Source organism: Zonotrichia albicollis, chromosome 32 (genome assembly GCF_047830755.1).
Source record: "Zonotrichia albicollis isolate bZonAlb1 chromosome 32, bZonAlb1.hap1, whole genome shotgun sequence".
Classification (NCBI taxonomy): domain Eukaryota; kingdom Metazoa; phylum Chordata; class Aves; order Passeriformes; family Passerellidae; genus Zonotrichia; species Zonotrichia albicollis.
Window position 1 is genome coordinate 2,997,811 of NC_133850.1, and position 6,508 is coordinate 3,004,318.

A 6,508-nucleotide genomic window follows, 5' to 3' on the forward strand; every position below is an offset into this window, starting at 1 on the left:
GATATAATCGAATTTGGAGGAGGAATCCCAATTTCAGCCATGAACCCCTGGAGGAGGACAGTTCTTTCCCACAGGAAGGAGAGCACAGAACTCCAGGGTTTCAGGGGCTGATGGAGAGTGACCTTCAATATGCCAAGGTCAGCTGGACCAGTCAGGCAGCCCCCAAGGAGGCCCAGCCAGACAGACCTGTTCCACGTTATTGGATCCCTGGGGCCCTGCAGCATCACAATGACCCCTTGGTTCCATGAGAACCTGTAGGATCACAACAGATCTTTGTTTCCATGAGGCCCAGTGATATAACAGTAGTCTCCTTGGCTCCACAGTGGTACAATGGCCCCTTGCTTCCATAAGGCCTTGCGGTGTCAAAATGTTTCCTTGTTTCCATGGGACTGTGCAATGCCACAATGGCCCATTGGTTCCATAAGACCACAGAGTCTCAAATTGGCCCCTTGGTTCTCTTGGGCTCCTCAGGATCACAATGGCCCCTTGGTTCCACCAGGCCTGGATGTGTTACACTGGCCTCGTGCTTCCATGGGGGCCCACAGTGACACAATGGCCCCTTGCTTCCATGAGGCTGTGCAGTGTCACAGTGGCTGCTTTGGTTATACGAGACCCTGTGGTGTTACAGTGGCCCCTTGGTTCCAGTGGGTCCCCAAGTGTCATATCAATCTCCATGGTTCTATGAGGCCCCACAATGTCACAACGGACTTTTGGTTCCATAAGCTTTTGTACTGCCAACAACAGCCAACAACAGTCTCCTTGGTTCCATGGTGTCACACTGGACCCTTGGTTCCATGGGGACCCACAATGTCAGAAGGGTCTCCTTGGTTCCATGAGGCCCTGCAGAGCCCCTTGATTCAAGAAGGCCTCAAAGTGTCATAATGGCCTCCAGGATTCCATGAGGCCCCTCAATGTCACAATGGACCTTTGGTTCCGTATGTTCCAGCACTGTTTCACAAATCCTTAGTTCCATGGGGCCCTGTAATGTCAAAATGGGCTCCTTGGTGCCACACAATGTGACAACTGCCATTTGGCCTGCCAGTGCTCCATGGTGCCACAATAATTCCTTGCTTCCATGAGGCCTTGTAGTGTCACAATGGCCCCATGGATCAGTGAGGCCTTAGGCGTCACAATGGTCTCCATGATTCCATAAGGCCTTGCAGAGTCGTAACAGACCATTGGTTTCACTGAACCCCACAGTCACTCCAGTCCCCTTGGCTCCAGAGGGCTCTGAAATGACCTTTTTGTTCCACAAGGCCTCAAAGTGTAAAAATGGCCTTCATGGTTTCATGAGGCCCTGTTGTGTCACAATGGACCTTTGGTTCCTTGCAGCCCCAAAGTGTCACAATGGTACCCTTGATTCCACTGGAACCTTCATCCCATGGAGACCCACAGTGTTCACTGTAGTCCCCTTGATTCCATGAGGCCCTGCCATGCTGTAATGGCTCCTTGGTTCCAGTGGGTCCCAAAGTGTCAGAACAGTCTCCATTGTTCCATGAGGCCCCACAAAGTCACTGTGGTCCCCTTGGCTCCACAGGGCCCCACAGTGTGACGATGGACTCTTGGTTCCATGAGGTTCCTCAGTCACAATGGTCTCCTTGGATCCAGTGTCACAGTGGCCCCTTGGCTCCACGTGGCCATGCTGTGCCACAATGGCTCATGGTTCCATGAGGCCACATAGTTTAACAACAGACCCTTTGTTCCACAAGGCCTTGCTGGGTCAGAATGGTCACCAAGAGGTTTCTCAAATTCACAAAGGTCTCCTTGGATCTGCAGTATCACAATGACCATTGGTTCAATGTGGCCCTAGTGTGACAAAATGGATTTTGGTTCCATGGGGTTCCACTGTGTCACAATGGACCCTTGTTCCATGAGTTTGCTCAGTGTCACAGCTGACTCCTTTGTTCTGTGAGGCCTCGCTGTCACCAAGTCTCCGAAATATCAGAATAAGGCTCCTTAACACTACTTTGCTATTTAAGAGGGGATCATTTATTCAGGCCTGAGGTCTAGTGAGGGATAACGCCTAATCTTATGTGGACATGTAATTCTACCAGCGCCACAAAACATGTATTACAATTTATGCATTACCATAAAACCAACCCCAAGTTCCCAGATTCAGTCCTTCTTTTTTCTATCAATGCATTCTTGAGCCAGATGTCTTCTCTTCCAACCATCCTTGCTGGGAAAGCAGCCCCTGCATGCCTTGTTCCTGTGCTAAAAGTTCACAGGCACAGTAAAAATTGAATTAACCCTTTTGGCATCAGCCCAAGGCTTTGTGTGGGCAGGCAGAGGCAGGCAGGAGACAGAGCTGTCAGCAAAGGAAGGGCCCAGCCAGGGGATGCCGACAGCCTGCAGGGACAGAGGCGCAGGGTAGGGACACCGTAGGACAGCCTGGGCTGCACAGGGCACAGGGATGGGCAGCAGCTGCAAGACACCCCTGCCAGAGCCAACTTGGGCAGCACCTTGGGCCTGAGGCAGGAGCAGGAGACAAGTGACCCTTGCAGGGCTGGGGCCTCATTGCCTCCTTGTCCCTGCTCAGCAGCCTGGCAGGGGCCTCCCCATGGTCCTGCCTTTGGCATTGCACATCCCCACATGCCAGTGCCCATCCCGGGAAGAGCCCTGAGCACTGAGGGAGGGACAGGATCTGCCTGGCCAGGGGCTGGGGCTCAGGCCTTGGCCCTTTGCATTCCTCAAACACATCCAGGTGTGCTCAGCACCAGAGACACCTTTGCCTTGCTTGTCCCGGCTTGTCATCACTGCCTCCAGTGTTCTGCTCTAGCTGGAACCTGGGGACACTTTCTCAGTTGTGTCCCTGACAGGGATCTCTTCAAAGTACAAGAAACTTCAGTGTTTCAATGTAACTGATTTCTTGAGAGTTTTGTGACATCACAGAGCAAGATGTGAGGCCACATAGCAGATTCTGCCATCATAGAGGGTGGCTCTGTGGCATCAGAGAATGGGTTCTGACATCACTGGGTGACTGTGTAACATCATAGAGCAGGCTGTGACATCACAGAACAGATTGTGATGTCACATGGTGACTTTGTGACATTACCGTCTTCTGTGACATCACAGCCCTGCTGTATGACATTACAGGCTGACTTCATAGAATTGGCTCTGTGACATCACAGGGGCTGTGTGACACAACAGGTGGCTGTGTGACATCACAAGAGCTTTGTGACATCATAGAGTTGGTTGAGTGACGTCACAGGGACTGTATGACATCACCAGAGGCTGTGTGACATTACAGGGGGTGTGATATCACAGGGGCTCTGTGACATCACGGGGGCTGTGTGATATCATGGGGGCTGTGTGAGGTTCATGAGGAGGTGACTCTGCCCCAGCCCCCCTCACAGTTCCCCCCAGAGAAGTCCCCCCCAGAAGCAGCCCAATGCTGCTTGTGCACAGCGGGGTCCCCTGTCTCCCCGGGTCCCCTCGCCCCTGGTGCCGCAGCCTCCCCCAGAGGATGTTCCATGAGATCGACCCCAGTGCCTGATATGGGGACAGGGGGCTGGGGCCCTGGGGGTGGCACAGGGGGACAGGGACCCCCCGGCAGCGTCCCCATGTCCCCCAGGGCCAGAGCCTGGGCCAGGGCTCCTTCACCCTGTTACAAACCAGGCCTTAAGAGCGTTGAAAAAATCCCCAGCAAGGGATCAGCAAAAACCAGATTTAATATTAAGTGACAGCAGCACAAAGTTCCTTGGCAAGAGTCACTCTGCTCCTGAGTGGACACTTCAGGCACACCAAGGAAATGAAGCAACAACAAAAGCAAACCAAATCCAGGTCAATCAAACCAGAAATGAACCGAGAACTCTCTGTGTCTCTGTGTGTGTGTGTGTGTGTGTGTGACAACAGGTCAGTGAGGGCAAGGATAAAACATAGACGGCCTAAAAGCTCAACAGAGCTCAAGCTTAACAGGACTTAACTTATACCTTAACCTTAATTGATACCTTAAATGTCACAATTTAGCCAAATACAGCACTTAACAGTATGTAACCTATCTTAAAACCTATGACTTAGCAATTTTACAAAGGAATAACATTTAACAATATTTAACTTAGGTAATAACTTAAATTAAATGTAACAACTTAGCAAAAGAACAACTCTTAGGAGCATTTAACTTATCTTAGACCTTGTGACTTAACCTTACTTACTGATATCTGGATATCTGACTGACGCAGCTATCCAAGGCACGCCATACCCCTCAGAGAGCAGCATTTCTACCACATTTCCCCAGCACAGGCACTCCTGTGTGCACACAGACACAAGAGTCAGTGCAAGGCACCTGGGAGAAATTCCTCTGAGGGCAGGAAATGCTCCCTGTGGATCCTTTGGCACCTCCCCTGCAGGTGAAGGGTTGAGCATGGAGGAGTGGGGGGATCGGCCCAGGCTCTGTCGTTGTTAAGGATCCCTGAGTGCAGCAAACGGGAGAGTTCCCGGCTGGGAGAGGTCCCACTCAGAGGGAGTCACTGGCCTCTGAGAGTTCCAAGGGGCTCCTTTTGGAGCGCTCCAAGGGGCTCCTTTTGGAGCGCTGTTTGTAGGGCCCCAAGAGAGGGGCTTCAGGCCCAGCAATGGTTCATCCTGGCTGCACTTGGCATCAACAGCTTTCTTTGGCAGTGTGAGAACAGGGACGTTGTGTCACTGAGGGAACAAGAACAGTTCCCAGGGCTGCTCCTACAGAAAGCAGGAGCTGCTTGGGCAGCAGCAGTGCCTGGAGCAGACAGTGCTTGTCATGAGCTGCAGAGGAGCTGAGCCCAGGGGCTGCTGGTCAAGGGCGAGGCCCAAGAAGCATTTCTCAGCTGGCAGGGTAGCGTGAGAAGGGGAAGGGGGAATGCAGCAACAGGGGGCCATGGAAACAAGGGACCATTGTGACACTGTGGGGCCCTGTGAGACCAAGGGACCATTGTGGCACTGTGGGGACTCATGGAATCATGGAGAGCACTGTGACATTGCTGGGCCTCATGGAACCAAGGGGACATTGTGACACTGCGAGACCCCATGGAGCCAAAGGTCTATTGTGACATTGCAAGGCTTCATGGAACCATGCAAAGACAATTAAGACACTTCACAGCCTCATGGTACCAAGGGACCATTGTGACACTGAGGGGCACCATGGAATCGTGGAGACCATTGTGATACTATGAGGTCCCATGGAAAAAGCAAAGCATTGTGACGCTGTGAGGCCTCATGGAACCAGTGAGACCATTGTGACCCTGGGGGTCCCCACAGAACCAAGAGGACCATTGTGATATTGTGGGGCATAGTGAAAACAAGAGGGCTATGTGACACTGCAGGGCTGCATGGAACCAAAGGTCCGTTGTGACACTGCAGGGCCTGATGTCATCTGCAGACCACTTTGACCCTGAGAAACCAAAGGAGACCATTGTGGCACTGCAAACCCCCGGGTCCAGAAGTCCATTTTGACATTGCAGGGCTCATGGAACAGAGGAGTCATGAGACTTTGTGGGGCCTGGGGAACCACAGAGACCATTGTGACACTGAGAGGTCTAATGGAATCAGTGGGACCTTTGTGACACTTCAGGGCCTTGTGGAGCCTGGAGGCCATTGTGACATTGTGGGACTCCATTGTACCAAGGGTCCATTGTGACACTGCTGGACCCCATACAACCAAGGGAACATGGAACAGGTCTGGCTGGTTTGGCTTCCTGTTGGCTGCCTGACTTCTCCAGCTGACCTTGGCAGGTTGAGGGTCTCTTCTCATCTGCTATTGAAACACAGGGGCTCTGTTCTTTCCTTGCTATGGAAAAAATCTCTCTTTCTTCTCCAGGCGCCCATGTCCAGAATTAGGACTTCACCTCCAAATTTCCTTATATCCAGGGATTGTTCCCATAGGAATATTGCCAGGACAAGACAGTCTTGCAGTAGTTTCACAAGGGTCACCTCCCATCTGTCCCCAAAACATTGGGGAAGGCTCCGTACATTCCTTTCTGTGGGAAGGAACTGTCCTGCTTCTCCGGGAGCCCATGGGTGATATTGGGGTTCCACCTCAAAAATTCTTTAAATTCAAACTCTGCTCCCAGACAAAATCTGCCATTTCTGACAAGTCTGGCTGGCCTTGGCCTAGGCCTAGTGAGGCTCTCACCTGCCTTCCAAACACTGGGGGTCTCTGCTTTCCTTTCTATGGAAAAGAACTGTCCTTGTCCTCCAGGTGCCCATGGCCAGAAGTGGGATTTCACCTCCAACATTGCCTGTTGTGACAGACTGGAGAACATTCTTGGCTTGAAACATTTCATGTGTGAGGGAGGATGAAGAGGCAGGTCCAGCCTTGCCCTGCCTTGGAACACCAGCAGTGCCCTGCCCTGGAACCCCAATCCCCCCAGAGCCTCTATCCCAACCCAGCATTGTCTGTCTGTCAACTCATCATGTTTGTGTCCTTTGAGGGATCAGGAACTAGTGAGACTCAGAGGCACAGAAACGTTTCTGTTCATGGGCAGCATAAAAAAAGTGAAATGATAAAATTTAATAAACATCAAAACACTTCGCTGAG